Source organism: Orcinus orca, chromosome 7 (assembly GCF_937001465.1).
Source record: "Orcinus orca chromosome 7, mOrcOrc1.1, whole genome shotgun sequence".
NCBI classification, from domain to species: Eukaryota; Metazoa; Chordata; class Mammalia; order Artiodactyla; family Delphinidae; genus Orcinus; species Orcinus orca.
The window spans coordinates 35,612,568-35,634,975 of NC_064565.1; positions in this window are offsets into that span (position 1 = coordinate 35,612,568).

Consider the following 22,408-nt stretch of genomic DNA (forward strand, 5'->3'; position numbering starts at 1 on the left):
TATATTCTTTTTCAGATTTTTTTCCATTATAGGTTATTACAAGATATTAAACATAGTTCCCTGTAGGTCCTTGTTGTTTATCTGTTTTATATATAGTATTGTGTATATGTTAATCCTAAACTCCTAATTTATCCCTCCCACCCCTTTCCCCTTCAGTAACTGTAAGTTTGTTCTTCATGTCTGTGCGTCTGTTTTGTAAATAAGTTCATTGGTATTATATTTTTAGATTCGACATATAAGTGGTACTTCATGATATTTGTCTTTGTCTGACTTACTTTACTTAGCATGATAATCTCTAGGTCCATCCATGTTGCTGCAAATGGCATTATTCCATTCTTTTTTATGGCTGAGTAGTATTCCATTTTATATATATATATATATATATATACCACATCTCTTTATTCATTTGTTGAAGTGCATTTAGTTTGCTTCCATGTCTTGGCTTTGGTAAATAATGCTGCTATGAACATTGGGGTGCATGTATCTTTTTGAATTAGAGTTTTTGTCTTTTCTGGGTATATACCCAGGAGTGGGATTGCTGGATCATATGGTAACTATATATTTAGTTTTTTAAGGACGATTACTCCATTTCTAAATGGATTAATCAACAGCTAACATTACAGCCTGGGGCTTTACTGTATCACCTTTGTTCTCTTTTTTCCCTCTGCTATACTTATGCACTGTCTCTGCAGCTACTGTGCATACATTCGCTGTGCACCAGGACACAAGATCATTTACTTTTGCTCAAATATGCCTAGTGTTTTCATGACTAGAGGCCTCCATTCATGCTGATCTCTAAGAGTAAAATCTCTTTCACCATCTCTGAGTATTAAAAACGCACTCATCTTCAGTCCTTCCATAATCCAAGTGGCAGAGATGAACCTCAGTTTTCCATCTGCAAAATGAGGAATATATAGCATTCCCTTTTATCATGATTTTGGCAATCAAGTGAAAATGTTTGATACTCTAGTAAACTGCCCTGGTGTTCTTCAATTAATCACTTCTCTGAGAACCAGGAATATGTTGTACTCAAAACACTCAGCCTCTTATTATGCATGCATATGGAAATATCTTTTTCTATGCCTGTAGGCCTTGACGAAATGCTGAACATTATTTATGTCTATATAAATACCTAATACTTATAATATACTGGGGGCTCTAGACTTAGTGGGAATTTAATAAATATTTTTAAAAATGGCCTGTCCCATATGTTCAATGTCCCAAATGTTCCAACATACATCTTGGACTATTTAGACCAGTACCAAATTGAACTTGGTATTAGTCCAATTCACCAAGTTTATTCTTGCTGCAATGCACCCATTACAATAAGTGCTCCTAGTTGCTACCTTTGGACATACTCTGCCAAAGAGACATGATATATGAAATACACCAACGTCACTTTTTAGTTCTGCATGACTTTCTTACAGTAACACCGTCCAACTGGCAAGTTGATGAAAGCCTAGAAATGGAACTTCATTTACAGGCTCTCCTGGTGCTTATAGATCATACATTTACTGCTTCATTTGTAGCAGTGTTTGTGCTGGTTTGTCTGTATTTCAGGTAGCAACGCCATGAGCAAAATATTCATACTCCGTGGTGTGAGGGATACTTTACTTCAAGTGGCTTCTCTGATGCCAAAGGTACCATTTATGGCACAGAGAATGAAGGAGGCAATTAAAATATGTGACTTTGGTATTGCCACGTGCCAGCTGACATAGCATAATGTGACAGGCACACAAAAGAACTGTAAAACGCAAGACTTCTGAAGATGTGGTGGGCTCCTTTATCAGAATTTTAAGACTGGTTAAGATAAACTGTCTTTGCTTATTAATGGAGAGATTTGACACATTCCAGAAGCTGAGCTGTAGAGTGTCATTTTTTTCTCCATATCATTTAAGCATCATCTTTGATATCAACTGACCAGCTAGTGGACTAGGAACAACTTTGCCTTTTCAAAAATCTATACAAAAATGCCTCAAAGTGTTTTGGGTATGTTTATATATCCACAACCTATTTTTCCCCCTCAGAGGAAGCTAGCCTCTTCAAAATGTGTATGGAGACACAACTTTTGTATTGGCAGCTTAGTGTCCCACTCAAAACCACATCCTGCAAGGCACTGAGTGAGAGACCAGAGAATCCTCGTGACGCCATCTTTAGATTGAGATCACATGGCTCTGAATAAGCCTGCTCTAGAGCTAGTAATTTTAGGTTTAAACATTTGCCAAATTGAGTTTCTCCAAACTGCATGTACCTTTCACCTCTGCCAATCAAACACAGAAGTTTAAACTATACGGAAGGAAAAGAGCAGCAGATCCCTCCAAATATCCATTATGCTTATATTTTGAAGAAAGAAATGGAAAAAAAAATTTTTTTTTTAAAGGAAGAGGTAAGAGTTCGGCTCTCAGGCAGGGGCTTTCAAGTTCTCATATGTCTCAATGAAAGCCAACCTAATTAGTATAAATCAGAATTTTGTATTATAGACATTCGAGTATAATGAGTTCTATTATGACAGATTGCAGTAGGTAAGATATATGCTATTCAATGGAAAAAAATAAATATGATTCATTTCTTCATTAGAGGATGCTTATTTATAGTGCAATATATATCTACCTCCACTTTGACATTAAAGTTTTGACAGTTTTTTAACTATAAAATTTGATATTGTTGTGGCAGCTGCACTATTCAAATGATAGCTGCAGTACAGCTGCTATCAGTGAAGGAGATTTATTGCTTCCCTACATGGATAAGGATATATGCATATTTACTTTTAGTTTTATTGCTGATGTCCTGTATTTTAATGACACAAGGTGAGATAAAAGAACATTATAATCAAGAAGCCCTGCAAATGGCATACTTCTTATGAAACTTTGTTCTAACTGTATACAAATTCCCTGTCTTTTCTTTCAGTGAAACAGCCTAAATTGGTAGAGAGCTTATACTCCTGCAAGTTCCCTTATGCTTGTTTTTGGCATTTCTTTCACCAAAGACCCTGGAGAGGAGAAGAAAGGAAGGGAGGGGAGTAGACAAGATAGGACAAACGAGAAAAGAGAAGAGAGATGAGTGAGTAACGTAAAGTAGTTCAAATAATTGTGTGTGTGTGTGTGTGTGTGTGTGTGTGAGTGTGTGGTAACTAATTCCTGACGGAGGGTGGTTGATTTGAAACTTGGGATTCAACTTCAAGCCAGTTTGGAAGCACATAACTTGCTGCTCAATAGACAATAAAGAAAAGGGATTGAAAGTTGAAAAACTTTTTTTCCAACTGATTTTGTCTCTTATTCTTTTTCTTAATATTGTCTTGAGCCAATAACCTAGTGACAGATGGGTAGAATTCACAGTTCTTGGCAGTTTTGATTAGATCCGATAAGCATTCAGATCTATTTGGTATTGAAACAGAGTTGGAAATCACATGAAGACAGCCTTTCTCAGAAGAGTCCCATTACTTGGTAGTTTCTGATGGGTTGAAAGTACTGCTAGGAGGGTCTTTGGAGTATTTGGGGATTTCATGATTGATATCAGGCAACACAGAAGTGCCTGATGTGCTTTCAATGGTATTAATGACATTCTGTAAGACAGAGAAAAGTTTTGATGTGTTCTTTCATTATCCCAAATCCTTGAACTTTCCCATATACTCATTTCCTCCTCTCATTTTTTGTTTGTTTAGACTTGTGGGTTTAGAATGCTATTTTAATTATTCCTATTTAAACACTAATAAATCTGTGAAATTAGCAGATTTATGCACCCTACAGCATATGAGATTTAAGGAGACCTGTTTTGATCTTTCAATTACCAGAGAAGTATTTTATAGCTCTCAAAATTTCATCACATACCTATTAGAAAATAAACTGGCAATTCAAAAGTTGTTGAGTAAGGAGACCAGGTTATTTTACCTGTACTTATAGAAAATGAAAAGACAGACTCCTGCTGTCTCTTTCCTCTTTTTCTCAGTCATCTGGTAGCATTGTTGGTATTTTAAGCTAATTTGATGTTTTAGGTACTCACTTTTGCACTATAGTCCTATGTGGGGATTGTTCTTTACTCTTTGGCCATATGTAAACCACATTTCCTTTATATATTTATCAGACTGCAACTCCTAAAAAGTTCATAGGTGTCTTTTTAACAAAGTCCAAATTGCCGCCCTTCTGAATTAGACAGTTTTGGTACATGAATTATTGTTCCTGTAATAATTGCTTGCAACTGAATAACACATGGAGACCATCTTCGATAAATATAGAAATAACTGAGTTTGCTAAATAGTCTTTGCATTATTTCATTATAAAGTTATGCCAGTCAATTAACTCCAGCATGTGAACACATTATGCACCAAATACTGAAATGAAAACATGAGGATCTTACGGCCTTGAATGATTTGATACCTGTTTTGTGGGGGATAGTGGGAGGGAGGTACTCACCTCCTTATTTCCTCATGCATAAATGTCTTGGTTTAAAAATACTTATTAAAAATATGAGTAAATCTCCAAGATAACTATTTTTTAGTACCAGTCACCCTACCCTCCATCACTAGCCCCACTTCCCACCGTATAACCGGGCAACCAATGACAGATTTTACTCCTAATGGATTTTTACCCAGATCCATTTTAAAGATTATGGACATATGGGTTCTAATTTTCAGGTGTTTTCTAAATAAACCTTTAGTGTGTATGTGTGCTTATGGTAATTCAGTTTTCTCGTTGATGTGAAAAAACCTATGAAAATGTAGAATTTCACACATTCCCGTTAGGATTTTAATATTAAACATTATAAGTGACAGCACTTATCAAAAGTATGAAATTTTACTTTGAGTTATACAAATGAGAAAACTTCTGGTGAAGAGAAAATCATCACATGAATAAGATTACAAATAAATTTAAATTATTTTTGGCAAGTGCTTAACCATATTTTATCCTAAAATTAGTCCTGTCACTTGATTAAAAGTAATGACATCTTTGCTTCAGTAAACTTAACATAATAATAATAATTATTATAATAATTTAAAAGTAATAATTTGCTTTTCATTTATTTATTTCAAATTCCGTAGCCTAAAGATGCTGCAGGAACTTAACTGATTGATGGATTGATTTCAGTTTAATTTATGCTTCCTCAGCACACTTGGATCGATCATTTTTGATAGGATCACCTGATCACCAGTTATTTAGTAACTGGAAATTTGAGTAAACTGTCATATATCCAATTTTAAACTTTGAAGAAGTTTGTAAATGGTCCCTCTCTAAAGTGGGCAGGTAAAGTTGAAGGATTAAAATTTTTCAAATTCATTTTCATTGAGGATGCATTGTCCCTTTTCTCATGGAGAAGAATGGCTGCATCATCCTTTGCTTCCAAGTAGTGACTGCATTTGGGGTTGGATGGGTTGAGAGGGTGGTGGTCTGAAGAAGTAATTAAGAAACCTGGTCCTGTATTGGGAATTTGAAAGCATCCTAGCATGTCATTCCTACAGCAAACCTAGAAAATAGTATGATTGGACATGTTAAGTAACTGAGGAATAGAGAAATTAGGTAAGTTGTATTAGGTCACCTAGCTATATGAGGCACAGTCAACATGCAGGAGCTGCCAGAATAATCGAGACTGTAGACAAACGTTCTCCAATAGATATATGCGAGCCACAGGTACAAGCCTCATATATAATTTTAAGTTTTCTAGTTACATGCAAAGCGTAAAAGGAAACAGGTGGAATTAATTACAATGTATTTTACCAAATGTACCTTTTTTATTTCAAGATATGATAAAATTACTATTAATACGTTACATTTTTCTCATACTGTACAAAATTCAGTGCGTATCTTCACTTACAACATGTCTCATTTTGAGCTAGTCACATGTCAAGGGCTCAGTAACTCTGTATGGCTGGTGGGTACCATATTGGACAATATAGCATTAGAGTCCTTGAGAAACCAAAAGTGGCACACACAGTATTGTAATTGATTAACTAGTAATCATTGAATCATTAACTAGTAATCAATGAAAATGGCCAGAAATTCCAGAGAAAATGATCCTCCTGACATAAACATTAATTTAGGGCCATGCAGGAGTGGTTTTGTTAGGGAAGAATATATTTCCTAAGGGAAAATGCTACCTTGATAAATAAATTAGAGCACAGAATAGCACAGAGATGTTCAAGTCTGCTAGTTGGTGAAGCTCAAGAGACATGGTTTCCTGCCTTCATAATCTTATTAATTCAATCAACAAAGATTGTTAAGTGCTACTGTTAGGAAAGGATCGCTGCCCGAGGTGCACAGAAGCCAATACTATGGCACTGGCTTTTGAGAAAAGAAAGACCTTTATTGTGAGGTCCACTGGCGAGGAGACAGGAGGCAGGGCTCAAATCTGTCTCTCCTATCCAGGGTTCAGGGTGAAATTTAAGGAGTTAGGAGAATTTCATACTTGGAAGCTGACTGGCTGGTTTTGAATTAGTAATCAAGCTACTTGGGCTCCTGAAAGCCAGATTTTTCTTATTGAAGGATTTGCTTTGTAAAGAGCTCTGGTGGCAACATTTCTATTCTTTGAGTTCTGTAGGCTGAAGATTCTTGTTCTGAGGTCATGATGGAGACACATATTCCTATCCTGCTTATGTGTAGTGATGTCTCTGTAAAATAACTCCAGGTTTGATTAATCAACAACCTGTTTTAAAGAAGCAAAACCAGTTTAAAGTGGTCAGTGTTTTATGTGTTATTTCACCACTGTCTCTGAACTGCACTAGGTATTAGAAAATAAAAACATAAATATGATGTCTGTCTAGCCCATTGTTCCAAGAGGTCTGCCTCCTAGCCTGTGATATCCAACATATACATTCAAAGGGAGAGGACAAGTTTTTTTTAAAACTGGACATCAACAAATATTCAAAGGGACTGAAGGACCATCCCAGCTATACCAGCTAGCTCAATGCCAGAGACATTATCTGTATGTACAAAAGGCAACCAATCTAGCAAAGAAAAGCAGTAAAAAAGTTCATCTAGAAAATGGCCAGGTCCAACTGTTAACATTTGGCCTTCGTGGCTGGGAAGATTTTAGAGTCTGCAAAAAGGGATTGGCAGTGAAATAAGTTCACCTACAAAGAGGATAGAGGATACAGGTGTTTAATGGCTGGTGTAATTAATCAGTAGCTCTGCTTATAATTTAACTATACTGGTTTTTAAGTTCTTTTTAAATAACTGCTTTCTTCCATGTGGATTTCCTCACCCAATAAAATGAGAATAATGTGCATCTACCTCATAAGGCTGCTGTACAAAATAAATTAATTAAGAACATGTCTCTGGTATATCATGGCCTGGGTTCAAACCTTGGATCTGCCTCTTACTCTCTGTGTGATGTGGGATGAGTTACTTATGTTCCCCGTTCCTCGGTTTTATCACTGTGAAAGGAGGTCAATGACCCTTTCACTCACTGGTTTTATTGAAGATTAAATTAATCAATAAACGCAAAAAGATTAGAATATTGCCTAGCACCTAATTGCTTAGTGGGTATTAGTAATTATTATCATCATTATTAAAATTACCTGGGGAATTTTAAATGATACCCTTTCCAAGATTCTATTTCATAGCTGCTGATTTGGCTTCTTGGGAATCTCTAGTGCTGTGAAGTTCCTCGGTGGGTCTGAGGACCATGGAGTTTGGAAACCACCCTGATGGATGGAGGAAAAGTATGCCAGAGAAGTCAAACATCCTCAAGGTGAGTTGTCAATCACAACAGCAGTGATTTTGTCTGGGCCCCGCCCTAGCATCACCAAGAAATTTTAAACACCTGGACAGCCCCCAGACCAATTAAATCAGAATCTGGAGGTGGGTTCCAACTATCAGTATTTCAAAAGCTCCTGAAATGGTAGCAGTGCATGAAGAGGGTCGAGCACCCATGAACTAAGGTATGTTTAAATTCCACATTCTAAATTTTTTTTTTGGAAAAATGCTTCTAAGTTTTAAGATGATGGCAAATTGACATAAAAAATAGCACATTAAGAAGAGCATTGTGAAAAGGGTACTTAACTGACCCAGTGTTATCTTTCGCTGCCCTTTTTTATATGGATGAATAAAGACAGATAGGAGTTAATTGCTCTTCAGTTAGATCGAGGTCAGTCTTTTGTACTGAAGTCTTAGAAGTAGGTTAAACAGGAAGGTATTACTTGCACTACTGTACTTAACCTTGACTTAGGTCATTTAATGCAGTGTTTCCTAAACTTAGTTGAGCATAAGAATCACCTAGGAAGCAACTTCAAACATAGATATCTCAGCCTCACCTCAAAAGACTTTTATTTGATGGGTTTAAGATAGGACCCAGGAATTTGAGTTCCTTGAAAGCTTCCCAGATAATCCTTATGATATTATTGTCATTTGCTATATGTAGTGAATCAAGGTACTAATGGTGGCAAAATTGATGCTTTTAGTAATCAGAAAATGTTGGCTTAATAAAAGAAAACCAGTAGTTAATTGTTTCCCCTCTGGCATACAGTTAGCTAAATAGACCTGCCCAGGCCATGACTTATCTAGAAAATGACTGTTTCCTATCTCCTGTTTGGTAATTGGTATCCAATAGGATCAAATATTATGAACAACTTACTAATGACAGAGAGCAATTTCTAGGCACTTTGTTATATAATTAATTCTCACCACAGTCCTTTGGGTAAGAAATATTGCCTCCATTTTACAAATTGGGAAACCAAAGCCTCAAATGGTTAAATAATTTAGTTGCAATCATATAACAGGTAAAAGTAATGGGACCTGAATTAGAATCCAGGTCTATGTAACTTCAAACCTATGCTGATAAAATTAGTGAGCATCAATATCCAACGAATGCCGCTCCTAACAAGAATCAGTGGCAGACAAAAATAGCCAACCCCCAATGTAAATATTTTGGTATGTATTCATTCTGACATAAATTAAAAAATAATTTTCCTGTTATGCATGAAGTCTGAGCAGTGAGAAAATAAAGGTTTTTTTAAAAAAATATTTCTCTAAGCAGTTGAGTTTAAGAGGCTCTGTATACGCATGCCCCTAATTTCATGTGTTTACAATGAATGTGATCATCACAGTCAACCAAGACAGACCTCTGTGATGAAGAATGGCTGACTCCTTTAATAAGGTGTTTCAAATGACTATTAAGTAAGTCCTTAAGGAGCAGCAATTTACACCCTCAAATAAGCTTTGGAGTCAAATTTAGGAAAAAATTGGAGAGAGTTTTCTAAAAGACCCATAATATTTCCATAACCTTAAGGCAATATAGACTGACCTTGCTCTAACAATGAAATTCAAGGGGCAAAAGATGCTCCAAGTAATAATGAGAAGGAATGATATTGCAAGTTTTGTTATCTGAAAATATATGTTTTAAATTACTATTTGCTCCTTTGGACATTTTGAGTCTGTTTAGGCACAGGCTTGGTCTGTGGCATTGGGATTTAACCTTCCTGTAGTGAATCAGATGTCCTTCCTTGTGCTCCAGTAGAACCTTGTGTCTAGTATCATTGCCAGCCTAGTATTCAATAGTTCATCTGCTATCTAGGCTTGATCACGTTTGCCAGTGTCTAGCTCACAGTCAGACATCTGGCTGGCTCTCAGTAAATGTCTGTTGGAAGAATGAGTTGATGGGATTTATGGAATGAAGAGCTTGGAAGTTTGGAACTGAGCCATGATTTTTCTAATCGGATTCTTTACTCAGCGTAGAGTTCTTTGAGCCTTGCTTCCAATCATCTAGTAGCTCATGGAATGACTACATGCTATTGAAAATTTTTTTAATCCCTCAAGGGAGCAGTTGGTTGGATTCAGGTGTCTATAACTTATGGGTAGGCCTGAAAACACTTTCAATTTAAAAAAGAAAAGTTATCTATTATTCTGACTTTTGATAAGAAGTTAAAAACATACCTGAAAAAGACACTGCAGTTGGAGCTACTCTAAGGAGTTTAAATAGGTATATACATGGCTTTGCATTAGAGCATAGCACTACTGTTTGACAGGCTAAAAAATGAAGAGCAAGTAGCAACAGTGGCATATGATATATTCAAAAAGACTGAAAAATGTATTCTTTGACCAAATGGTGTAAATTAAAGTAAGCTGTCAAATTGACAGCTCAATCATGCCATCTTCACAGTAACACATATTGTACCATGGTGGAAATTGTTTCAATTTTATAGAGAAATATGAGATCTGAGGAAAAATAGCCTGAAATGCTTTTTTTGCAATTTTAGAATCATCATTAGTTTCTAGAATCCACTCCAAACATAGCCAGAAGAATAACCATAATAAATCATGATAATTTATATCATAGCTTATTTTGGGGAAGTAGCATCAGATACACTTCATACTACTTATTCAAACTATAATTATTTTCATTAAACTATAAAATTGCTTACAGCAGATTTACTCTAAACACATAAAATCATATCCTTAACAATGAGCGCTACTAGACCACAAGTGTTCACAATAACTGAAGTCAAGTGTAAAATAGCGGTCCTTGATTTATACTTTTTAATTATATATCTTTGTAGACATAATCAATGTACTTTTGTGGGTTTATAATATATTCCTTTTTATTTTGTTGAAACATCCGACAGGCTTATTCGGTCTCCATCCTGTTAATTAAAAGGTAGTATCAAAAGAAACTTATGAAAATGATATCAGGTGCCTATTAACACAAAATCCCAAATAGTTTGCATCTGTCCAGAGTACAGATTAATCCAGAAATGAGGGATCTGGGGAAAAAGCTGATGGGTTTTGTGCTTTGCAAAATGGGGAGGTGATAAGAAAGGTGGTTGAATAATTGAAAATTGAGGAGATCTAAATATTGCTCTGCTATCAGTGATATATTTCATACAAGATAAAGGAAAAACTAGGATATTGAAAGCAGTACATTTGAAATTGTATACCTTCCAATATTCTTGTTGTTACCAAAATATATATTTACCAGTTACCTCTATGGCTTTTTTTTTTTTAACTGCTGTCTTTGCCAACCCAAGAAATGTTTGTCTTTGGAAACTTTGTTCCACCCTGTGATATCTGGGAATTTCACTTAATACCTGTGGTGTGTTTTTTTGAGTAGAAGAGAATATGACACTTAATGGTAGGAAAAATGATATTTCTTAGAGAAAAGCTTATCAGTTGGTTCTTTTTGCTGAGAGTCCTACTCACTGCCATCTGTATAGATACACACACACACACACACACACACATATATATATACATACATACATATATATGCCTTGATGTATATATATATAAATATATATAATTTGGAATCACTCATAATAAATCAGTTTGTTCCTTGGTCAAATTGTGTTTCTATTTGAAAACTACTGTCTTGAACACATTTTTTTGAAGGAATAGAAACAAAATTCAGGAAAAAAAATCTGTGTTAATATAACTCAAGTGAACGTGTGAAAATTAAATTTAATGTAGCTTAAATATCACAGGGCAGTGCAATTTTCATCATTAGAGGTGGTGATGAAGAAACCTACAAAAGTTTGAATAGGAAACAACAGTATATTTAAGTAAATTTGGTACTTTTTGGGTAGCAATTGGATGATAGACCTAGCATTGAAGAGATACTGGCTATTTTGACGTTAGATTATATTTCACATAATATAATAATTCTAGTTTATTGTGTATTATTTTATCTGCCTCATTTAATTTGGATTTGTATCACTTTAAAATGACTGGTTGTATATAATTTTGTCTTGCAAGATACAAAGGATCAGCCTCAATTATGAGTGACTTTCAAATCATATCCATAAAATCAGATTAAAATGCTTAACCCTGACTCAGAGTCTCCAGATAAATTGACTTTCAAAATCAACAATTTAGTGATATTTGAGTATTTTAGTCATAGCTCTCACTTGTAAATTTAAAGATAATTTTAAAAAGGCATTGGTATTGTATCCTTGTATGAAAGATTAATTTATTGTGTATAATTTATAAAATATATGAACAAAATGTTTTCTGCTTTTTCCCTACCCCTCTGGTCTCACCCTCATAGAATAAAGATAATGCTAAGTGGATATGACTCTGAGATTAAACTCATGCAAGTCAGACGTTTTCAGGCATTTGAGTAAAAACAGAATGCTTTGGTCTAAAAAATTTCCAGAAGTACATTATAATAGACTTATACTAAATCCCTACTGTGCATACAAATAATACTATAGTCACTAGGGGTGAATGAATGATTCACAGCTAGTGAATGGTATCTTTTTAGATAGTCACCTCAAAATATATATTAGTTAAAACTTTCCACAAGTGACAGAAAATGGAATCTAGTCCTGAGGTGCAGTTGGTTTCAAGCTTAGTTTGATACAGGGATTCAAACTAAGCTCTAAGGACCTAGTCTCTCTTAATCCCTTAGCTGGACCCTGCTTCTCTCCATGTTTTGGTTTCATATTCAGGTTCAATGTTTGTGAGCAAGCTGGCTCTCCAGCCACAGTCTCCCCGCCTTACAACTCCATGCTGGGAGTGGTTGCAAGAGTGCTGAGACTGAGTCACTCTGACTAGACAAGCTTCAGCCATGTGTTCACCTCTGAACCAATCATGAGGCCATTGAATGGGTGCTCACCTTGCTTAATGCTAGGTCACATGCCCGTTGTTGGATTCCAGCAAAGAGCATCACCAACATCACATGAAGTGCAGTGTCTCCAAATAAATTAGGGAATATTGCTGGAAGAAGAGGAAGCGCATGCTAAGAAAGCACACACATTAGCATCTGTTTAGGCATTTATGAAATGCTAGCCTTACTCACGATGTTTCTGGAACTCTTAGTATGGAAAGCGTATGAATCATTCCTTCAAAAATGTCTTACTATTCTATATTTCTAGTACATTTTCTATTGAACAAGATTTTATAAAGTTTAATTCGCCATCTCACTTGTTAGCCCTGCTGTGACTATTGATTAGTTCCAGATAGAAATTGTCTACATAGGAAAAGAGTTTGCTCTTGTTGAGAATATTCAAAAGAGTGCACCAGATAGTCTCATGTTAATTCCAGTAGCTCAAGTCTGAAAATATTCTGGTAAAATATCAGTATCATTGGCATAAATGTGTAATATTCCAAGTTGACTGCCTTGAAAGAGTCCACACTAATTTAGAGATAGATAGTCTGGTTTATTTGGGTACAGAATATCCCTCTAGAGTGGTGTGGTTATAAGCATAAGCTTTGGAGCTTGAGTACCTGGGCTTAAATCCCAGGTTAGCCACCGTGTGATCTTGGAAAAGTTATTTAGGCCCCCTCTATCTCAAAATTTTCATATGTAAAATAGTACAAATAACAATTATAATAATACGTATTGCATTGGATTGTTGGGGATAACTTTGGTCTTGGGCAAACCTCTGCTCATTTCTAGGCTTTAGTTTCTTCACCTATAACATGTTTTCTTGTAGCAACGAAATTGGATTATTTTATAGGTAATGATACAATCCAGAATAAAACAGTGACCAGAATTGGCTTGGAGTTAATTAAGCAAGACATCCCAGTAGATAAATGTTTGGAACATGGTTTTGAAGTATATCAGGGAAAAAGATTAGTGGAAGAAAAAGAAAATAATAAGAGGGTTTTCCCAGGTGACGCTAAGTGAGGGACAGCAGCAGTTGAGGCATAGAGGTAGAATTCATTAAATAATTTGTTTGGGATGGCTACCTTTGTTTTGGTCAGTGTATTGAAATATATTGTGAAATTATAATACAGTTGACCCTTGAACAACATGGGTCCACTTATACGCAGATCTTTTCAATGGTAAATGCTACAGTAGTATGTGATTGGTGATTGGTTGGATCTGAAACGTGGAACCAAGGATACGGAAGAAGCTTGGCTACTGAGGGTGAACTCTAAGTTACAGTGGGATTTCTGACTTCGTGGGGAATGGGCAACCCTAATCCCTGTGTTGTTCACAGGCCAACTGTAGCTGAATAGAGAGAGGCATGAAGGATTCTTTTACTACACAGTATTGAAGTCCTGGCTTAAGATTTTTTAAGCAGTTAAGTTTCTCTAAATCTGTGAGTAGGAGAATATGTGGTATTTGAGATGATGACAAACATTTTGAAACAATTTACACAGAGCAGCTTTTCAAGAAATGTGTGTTGCTTTGAAATTCACTGAACTTAAAAATAGGTACTCCTGGTGGTGGGGTGATGTGATGAATTGGGAGATTGGGATTGACATATATACACTAAGATATATAAAATAGATAACTAATAAGAACCTGCTGTATAAAAAATAAATAAAATTCAAACAAACAAACAAAACTGAGCACTGCACCCAGTCCTTTCCAATCTTTTGAGTGACTGGACTTTATCATTAAGGAATCTGGTTTTATTTTTTCCCCAAGAGTTCACAAGTGTAGTATCTCTGGGTTTTTTTTTTTCTGTTTGAGAATGTCTCTGATGTCTTTACACTTCTAGGTCAACTTGGTCTATGACCTATCCCACTCCCAGGGGTACAGTTCCTTGGTGTCCTTGAAACTGCTCCCCCAATTCACCCCAGAGGCCCAGATAATGGCAAGCCCCAGTTCCTCCTGCCTCCTTGAGAACAGGAGGAAGGAGGGAAGGGTTTCTGTTCCTAGGAATGTTTCCTTGACTTTTCCCTGAGTTTGCCTAATCACCACTTAATCAATTCTCTCCAAATTGGAGAGCAAGCTGAAAATATGTTCACCAAAGTGTGAACACGAGTCCAAAGGCAGGCAGAATGGCAGAGTTGTCACAAGCCTGAGCCCAAGCTCTGGAGTCAGACCACCTGGGTGTGCATTTCAGCTCACTCCCTACCAAGGGGCCCCTACCCTTTTTTGTGCCATGTGTCCCTTTGGCAGTCTGGTGAAGCCTGAAGACCCCTTTTTCAATGTTTCTGAATGTCTAAAATAAAATACCTAGCATTACAAAGCAGGCCAATTGTATTAAAATAAAGTTATCAAAATATTTTAAAATGTGATGATATAGTAATATACAAACCATGAGATCTAGAAGCACATCTAATAACTATTGTCATTTCAAAGCAGTGATGAGTGTAAGCAATATTTGGAGAAATTTGTGCAGCAATTGTAATGTGATATGAATATACATGGGATTTCTATTGGTGAAAAAGTCTATGGTACAACAATAATAATGTAGCTCATTGCATACAGTTATGACGAAGAAAGGCTAAATGTCAGCTAGAGGTCAATGAAATTTAAAAATCTGGGTTTCTTGTCAGGTTTGAAGACCCCCTGAATTCTATATAGGAACCCTTGATGCTACCAGTTCCACAGCCTTGGGCAAAAATTACTTAACTTCTCTCAACCTTAGTTCCCCATCAGCAAAACAGGGGTCACAAGAGTGGATAGTATAACTGGTAGCATTAGGGGTCCTTATATAAAGGAAATAGTTCGTGTAAATCACCCACTGTAGCTGGCACAGAGGACACTCAATAAATAGCGCCATTGTTAAGGATGGTAGACTTTTGAGTACTTACGTTTCATGTTCTTCACTTAAACGTATTGGATAAATTATGTATTGCTGAAACACTATATGAACATTTGTTATTTTTATAATCATAAAAAAGTTACTTTCAGTTCAGAAATACATACAGCTAGCAATAAAAAAAAGGTACTAAGTTGGATTACTAAGACATCTTACTTCTCATGTCATTCTCTTGATAAAATGTCATTTTAGTCATATACACTGGCCTTTACTTTTATTTTTTAACATCTTTAGTGGAGTATAATTGCTTTACAATGGTGTCTGCTTTATAACAAAGTGAATCAGCTATACATATACATATATCCCTATATCTCCTCTCTTTTGCGTCCCCCTCCCACCCTCCCTATCCCATCCCTCTAGGTGGTCACAAAGCACCAAGCTGATCTCCCTGTGCTATGCGGCTGCTTCCCACCAGCTATCGATTTTACATTTGGTAGTATATATAAGTCCATGACACTCTCTCAGTTCGTCCTAGCTTACCCTTCCCCTCCCTGTGTCCTGAAGTCCATTCTCTACGTCTGCATCTTTATTACTGTCTTGCCCTTAGGTTTTTCAGAACCTTTTTTTTTTTTAGATTCCATATATATGTGTTAACATATGGTATTTGTTTTTCTCTTTCTGACTTACTTCACTCTGTATGACAGACTATAGGTCCATCCACCTCACTACAAATAACTTAATTTTGTTTCTTTTCATGGCTGATTCCATTGTATATATGTGCCACATCTTCTTTATCCATTTATCTGTCAATAGACACTTAGGCTGCTTCCATGTCCTGGATATGGTAATTAGAGATGCAATGAACGTTGTGGTACATGACTCTTTGGAATTATGGTTTTCTCAGGGAATATGCCCAGTAGCAGGATTGCTGGGTCATATGGTAGTTCTATTTTTAGTTTTTTAAGGAACCTCCATACTGTTCTCCATAGTGGCTGTATCAATTAACATTCCCACCAATAGTGCAAGAGGGTTCCCTTTTCTCCACACCCTCTCCAGCATTTTTTGTTTGTAGATTTTTGATGATGGCCATTCTGAATGGTATGAGGTGATACCTCACTGTAGTTTTGATTTGCACTTCTCTAATGATTAGGGATGTTGAGCATCCTTTCATGTGTTTGTTGGCAATCTGTATATCTTCTTTGGAGAAATGTGTGCTTAGGTCTTCTGCCCATTTTTGGAATGGGTTGTTTGTTTTTTGATATTGAGCTCTATGAGCTGCTTGTAAATTTTGGAGATTAATCCTTTGTTGCTTCATTTGCAAATATTTTCTCTCATTCTGAGGGTTGTCTTGTCATCTTTTTTATGTTTTCATTTGCTGTGCAAAAGCTTTTAAGTTTCATTAGGTCCCAGTTGTTTATTTTTGTTTTTATTTCCATTTCTCTAGGAGGTGGGTCAAAAAGAATCTTGCTGTGATTTATGTCATAGAGTGTTCTGCCTATGTTTTCCTCTAAGAGTTTTATAGTGTCTGGCCTTACATTTAGCTCTTTAATCCATTTTGAGTTTATTTTTGTGTATGGAGTTAGGGAGTGTTCCAATTTCATTCTTTTACATGTGGCTGTCCAGTTTTCCCAGCACCACTTATTGAAGAGGCTGTCTTTTCTCCATTGTATATTCTTGCCTCTTTTATCAAAAATAAGGTGACCATCTGTGCGTGGGTTTATCTCTGTGCTTTCTATCCTGTTCCATTGATTTATATTTCCGTTTTTGTGCCAGTACCATCCTGTCTTGATTACTGTAGCTTTGTAGTGTAGTCTGAAGTCTGGGAGCTTGATTCCTCAAGCTCCATTTTTCGTTCTCAAGATTACTTTGGCGCTTAGGGGTCTTTTGTGTTTCCATACAAACTGTGAAAGTTTTTGTTCTAGTTCTGTAAAAAATGCCATTGGTAGTTTGATAGGGATTGCACTGAATCTGTAAAATGAGTTGGGTAGTATAGTCATTTTCACAATGTTGATTTTTCCAATTCAAGAACATAGTATATCTCTCCATCTGTTTGTATCATCTTTAACTTCTTTCATCAGTGTCTTTCAGATTTTTCATAATTAGTGTATCGGAATGCAAGAGATTTCTATGCATTAATTTTGTATGCTGATACTTTACTAAATTCATTGATTAGCTCTAGTAGTTTTCTGGTAGCATCTTTAGGATTCTCTATGTATAGTATCATTTCATCTGCAAACAGTGACAGCTTTATTTCTTATTTTCCAATTTGGATTCCTTTTATTTCTTTTTCCTCTCTGATTGCTGTGGGTAAAACTTCCAAAACTATGTTGAATAACAGTGGTGAGAATGCACAACCTTGTCTTGCTCCTGATCTTAATGGAAATGGTTTCAATTTTTCACCATTGAGAATGATGTTTGCTGTGGTTTTGTCATATATGGCCTTTATTATGTTTGGGTAAGTTCCCTCTATGCCTACTTTCTGGAGGGTTTTATCATACAAGGGTGTTGAATTTTGTCAAAAGCTTTTTCTGCATCTACTGAGATGATCATATGGTTTTTCTCCTTCAGTTTGTTACAGTATGGTTTATCACATTGATTGATTTGCATATATTGAAGAATCCTTGCATACCTGGGATAAACCGACTTTATCATGGTATATGATCCTTTTAATGAGCTGTTGGATTCTGTTGGCTAGTATTTTGTTGAGGATATTTGCATCTACGTTCATCAGTGATATTGGCCCGTAGTTTTCGTTCTTTGAAACATCTTTGTCTCGTTTTGGTATCAGGGTGATGGTGACCTCATAGAATGAGTTTGGAGGGTTCCTCCCTCTGCTATATTTTGGAAGAGTTTGAGAAGGATAGGTGTTAGCTCTTCTCTAAATATTTGATAGAATTCGCCTGTGAAGACATCTCGTCCTGGGCTGTTTTTGTTGGAAGATTTTTAATCACGGTCTTAATTACAATGCTTGTGATTGGTGTGTTTATAGTTTGTATTTTTTCCTGGTTCAGTCTCAGAAGGTTGTGCTTTTGTAACAATTTGTCCATTTCTTCCAGGTTGTCCATTTTACTGGCATATAGCTGCTTCTGGTAATCTCTCATGATCCTTTGTATTTCTGCATTGTCAATTGTTACTTCTCCTTTTTCATTTCTAATTCTGTTGATTTGAATCTTCTCCCTTTTTTTCTTGATGAGTCTGGGTAATGGTTTATCAATTTTGTTTATCTTCTCAAAGAACCAGCTTTTAGTTTTATTGATCTTTGCTATCTTTTCCTTCATTTCTTTTCCATTTATTTCTGATCTAATCTTTATGATTTCTTTCCTTCTGCTAACTTTGGGGTTTTTTTGTTCTTCTTTCTCTAATTGCTTTAAGTATAAGGTTAGGTTGTTTATTTGAGATGTTTCTTGTTTCTTGAGGTAAGACTGTATTGCCATAAATTTCCCTTTTAGAGTTGCTTTTGCTGTATCCCATAGGATTTGGGTTATCGTGTTTTCATTGTCATTTGTTTCTAAATATTTTTTGATTTCCTCTTTGATTTTTTCAGTGATCTCTTGTTTATTAACTAATGTATTGTTTAGCTTCCATGTGTTTGTATTTTTTAAAGATTTTTTCCTGTAATTGATATCTAGTCTCATAGCATTGTGGTCGGAAAAGATACTTGAAACAATTTCAATATTCTTAAATTTACCAAGGCTTGATTTGTGATCCAAGGTATGATCTATGCGGGAGAATGTTCCATGAGCACTTGAGAAGAAAGTGTATTCTGTTGTTTTTGGATGGAATGTCCTATAAATATCAGTTGAGTCCATCTTGTTTAATATATCATTTAAAGCTTGTGTTTCCTTATTTATTTTCATTTGGGATGATCTGTCCATTGGTGAAAGTGGGGTGTTAAAGTCCCCTACTATGATTGTGTTGCTGTTGATTTCCCCTTTTATGGCTGTTAGCATTTGCCTTATGTATTGAGTTGCTCCTATGTTGGGTGCATAAATACTTACAATTGTTATATCTTCTTCTTGGATTGATCCCTTGATCATTATGTAGTGTTCTTGTTTGTCTCTTGTAATAGTCTTTATTTTAATGTCTATTTTGTCAGATATGAGAATTGCTACTCCAGCTTTCTTTTGATTTCCATTTGCATGGACTATCTTTCTTCATCCCCTAACTTTTAGTCTGTATGTGTCCCTAGGTCTCAAGTGGGTCTCTTGTAGACAGCATATATATGGGTCTTGCTTTTTTATCCATTCAGCCAGTCTATGTCTTTTGGTTGGAGGATTTAATCCATTTACATTTAAGGTAGTTATCGATATGTATGTTCTTATTACCATTTTCTTAATTGTTGTGGGTTTGTTATTGTAGGCCTTTTACTTCTCTTGTGTTTCCTACCTAGAGAATTTCCTTTAGCATTTGTTGTAAAGCTGGTTTGGTGGTGCTGAATTCTCTTAGCTTTTGCTTGTCTGTAAAGGTTTTAATTTCTCCATCAAATCTGAATGAGATCCTTGCTGGGTAGAGTAATCTTGGTTGTAGGTTTTTCCCTTTCATCACTTTAAATATATTCTGCCACTCCCTTCTGGCTTGCAGAGTTCCTGCTGAAAGATCATCTGTTAACCTATGGGGATTCCCTTCTATGTTATTTTTGCTTTTCCCTTGCTGCTTTTAATACTTCTCTGTAATTAATTTTTGGTAGTTTGATTGATATGTGTCTTGGTGTGTTTCTCCTTGGATTTATCCTGTATGGGACTCTCTGCACTTCCTGGAGTTGATTGACTATTTCTTTTCCCATGTTAGGGTAGTTTTCAACTCTAATCTCTTCAAATATTTCCTCAGTCCCTTTCTTTTTCTCTTCTTTTTTTGTGTCCCCTATAATTCGAATGTTGGTGCATTTAATGTTGTCCCAGAGGTCTCTGAGACTGTCCTCAATTCTTTTCATTATTTTTTCTTTATTCTGCTGTGCAGTAGTTATTTCCACTATTTTATTTCCAGGTCACTTATCCATTCTTCTGCCTCAGTTATCCTGCTATTGGTTCATTCTAGAGAATTTTTATTTCATTGATTGTGTTGTTCATCATTGTTTGTTTGCTTTTTAGTTCTTCTACGTCCTTGTTAAATGTTTCTTGTATTTTCTCCATTCTGTTTCCAAGATTTTGGATCATCTTTACTATCATTACTCTGAATTCTTTTTCAGGTAGACTGCCTATTTTTTCTTCATTTGTTTGGTCTGGTGCGTTTTTACCTTGCTCCTTCATCTGCTGTGTGTGTCTCTGTCTTCTCATTTTGTTTAACTTACTGTGTTTGGGATCTCCTTTTTGCAGGCTGCAGGTTCGTAGTTCCCATTGTTTTTGGTGTCTGCCCCCAGTGGGTAAGGTTGTTTCAGTAGATTGTATAGGCTTCCTGGTGGAGGGGACTGGTGCCTCTGTTCTGGTGGATGAGGCTGGATCCTTTCTTTCTGGTGGGCAGGACCAAGTCTGGTGGTATATTTTGGGGTGTCTGTAACCTTATTATGATTTTAGGCAGCCTCTCTTCTAGTGGGTGGTGGTGTGTTCCTGTCTTGCTAGTTGTTTGTCATAGGGTGTCCAGCACTGTAGCTTGCTGGTCCTTGTGTGAAGCTGGATGTTTGCGTTGAGATGGAGATCTCTGGGAGAGCTTTTGCCATTTGATATTATAGGCAGCTGGAAAGTCTCTGGTGGACCAATGCCCTGAACTCAGCTTACCCACCTCAGAGGCACAGGCTGACCTCTGGCTGGAGCACCAAGACCCTGTCAGCCACACAGCTCAGAAGAAAAGGGAGGAAAAAGAAAGAAAGAAAATAAATAAATTAAATAAAATAATTAAAATAAAAAATTGAAAAAATTATTAAAATTATAAAGTAATAAAAAAGAGGAAAAAATAAACAAAAAGAAGAAAGAAAGAAGAGAGCAACAAAATGAAAAAACAAATCCACCAGTGATAACCAGCACTAAGAACTATACTAAAAACAAAAAACAAACAAAAAATGGACAGACAGAACTCTAGAACAAATGGTGAAAGCAAAGCTATACAGACAAAATCACACAAAGAAGCATACACCTACACACTCACAAAAAGAGAAAAAAGGAAAAGAATATATATATATATATATATATATATATAAAAAGAAGAGAGAAACCAAATCAGTAGACATCTACCAATGATAATAAACTCTAAATACTAAACTAAGATAAACATATAACCAAAAACAAATTAGATGAAGAAAGCAAACCCCAAGTCTACAGTTGCTCGCAAAGTCCACTGCCTCAATTTTAGGATGATTCATTGTCTATTCAGGTATTCCAGAGATGCAGGGTACATCAAGTTCATTTTGGAGATTTAATCTGCTGCTCCTGGGGCTGCTGGGAGAAATTTCCCTTTCTCTTCTTTGTTCACACTGCTCCCAGGGTTCAGCTTTGGATTTGGACCCGCCTCTGCATGTAGGTCGCCTGAAGGCATGTGTTCTTCGCTCAGACAGGACGGGGTTAAAGGAGCAGCTGATTAGGGGTCTCTGGCTCACTCAGGTCCAGGGGAGGGAGGGGCATGGATTGTGGGCTGAGCCCGTGGCAGCAGAGGCTATCATGATTTTGCACCAGCCTGAGGTGCGCTGTGTTTTCTCCCAGGGAAGTTGTCCCTGGATCACGGGACCCTGGCAGTGGCAGGCTGCACAGGCTCCCAGGACGGGAGGTGTGGATAGTGACCTGTGCTCGCACACAGGCTTCTTGGTCGCTGCAGCAGCAGCCTTAGCATCTTATGTCCGTGTCTAGGGTCCGTGCTGATAGCCACAGCTTGTGCCCATCTCTGAAGCTCATTTAGGTGGTGCTCTGAATCCCCTTTCCTCGTGCACCCTGAAACAATGGTCTCTTGCCTCTTTGGTAGTTCCAGACGTTTCCCTGGACTCCCTCCCAGCTATCTGTGGTGCACTAACCCCCTTCAGGCTCTGTTCACGTAGCCAACACCAGTCCTCTCCCTGGGATCTGTCCTCCGAAGCCCAAGCCTCAGCTCCCAGCCCCCGCCCGTCCCGGCGGGTGAGCAGAC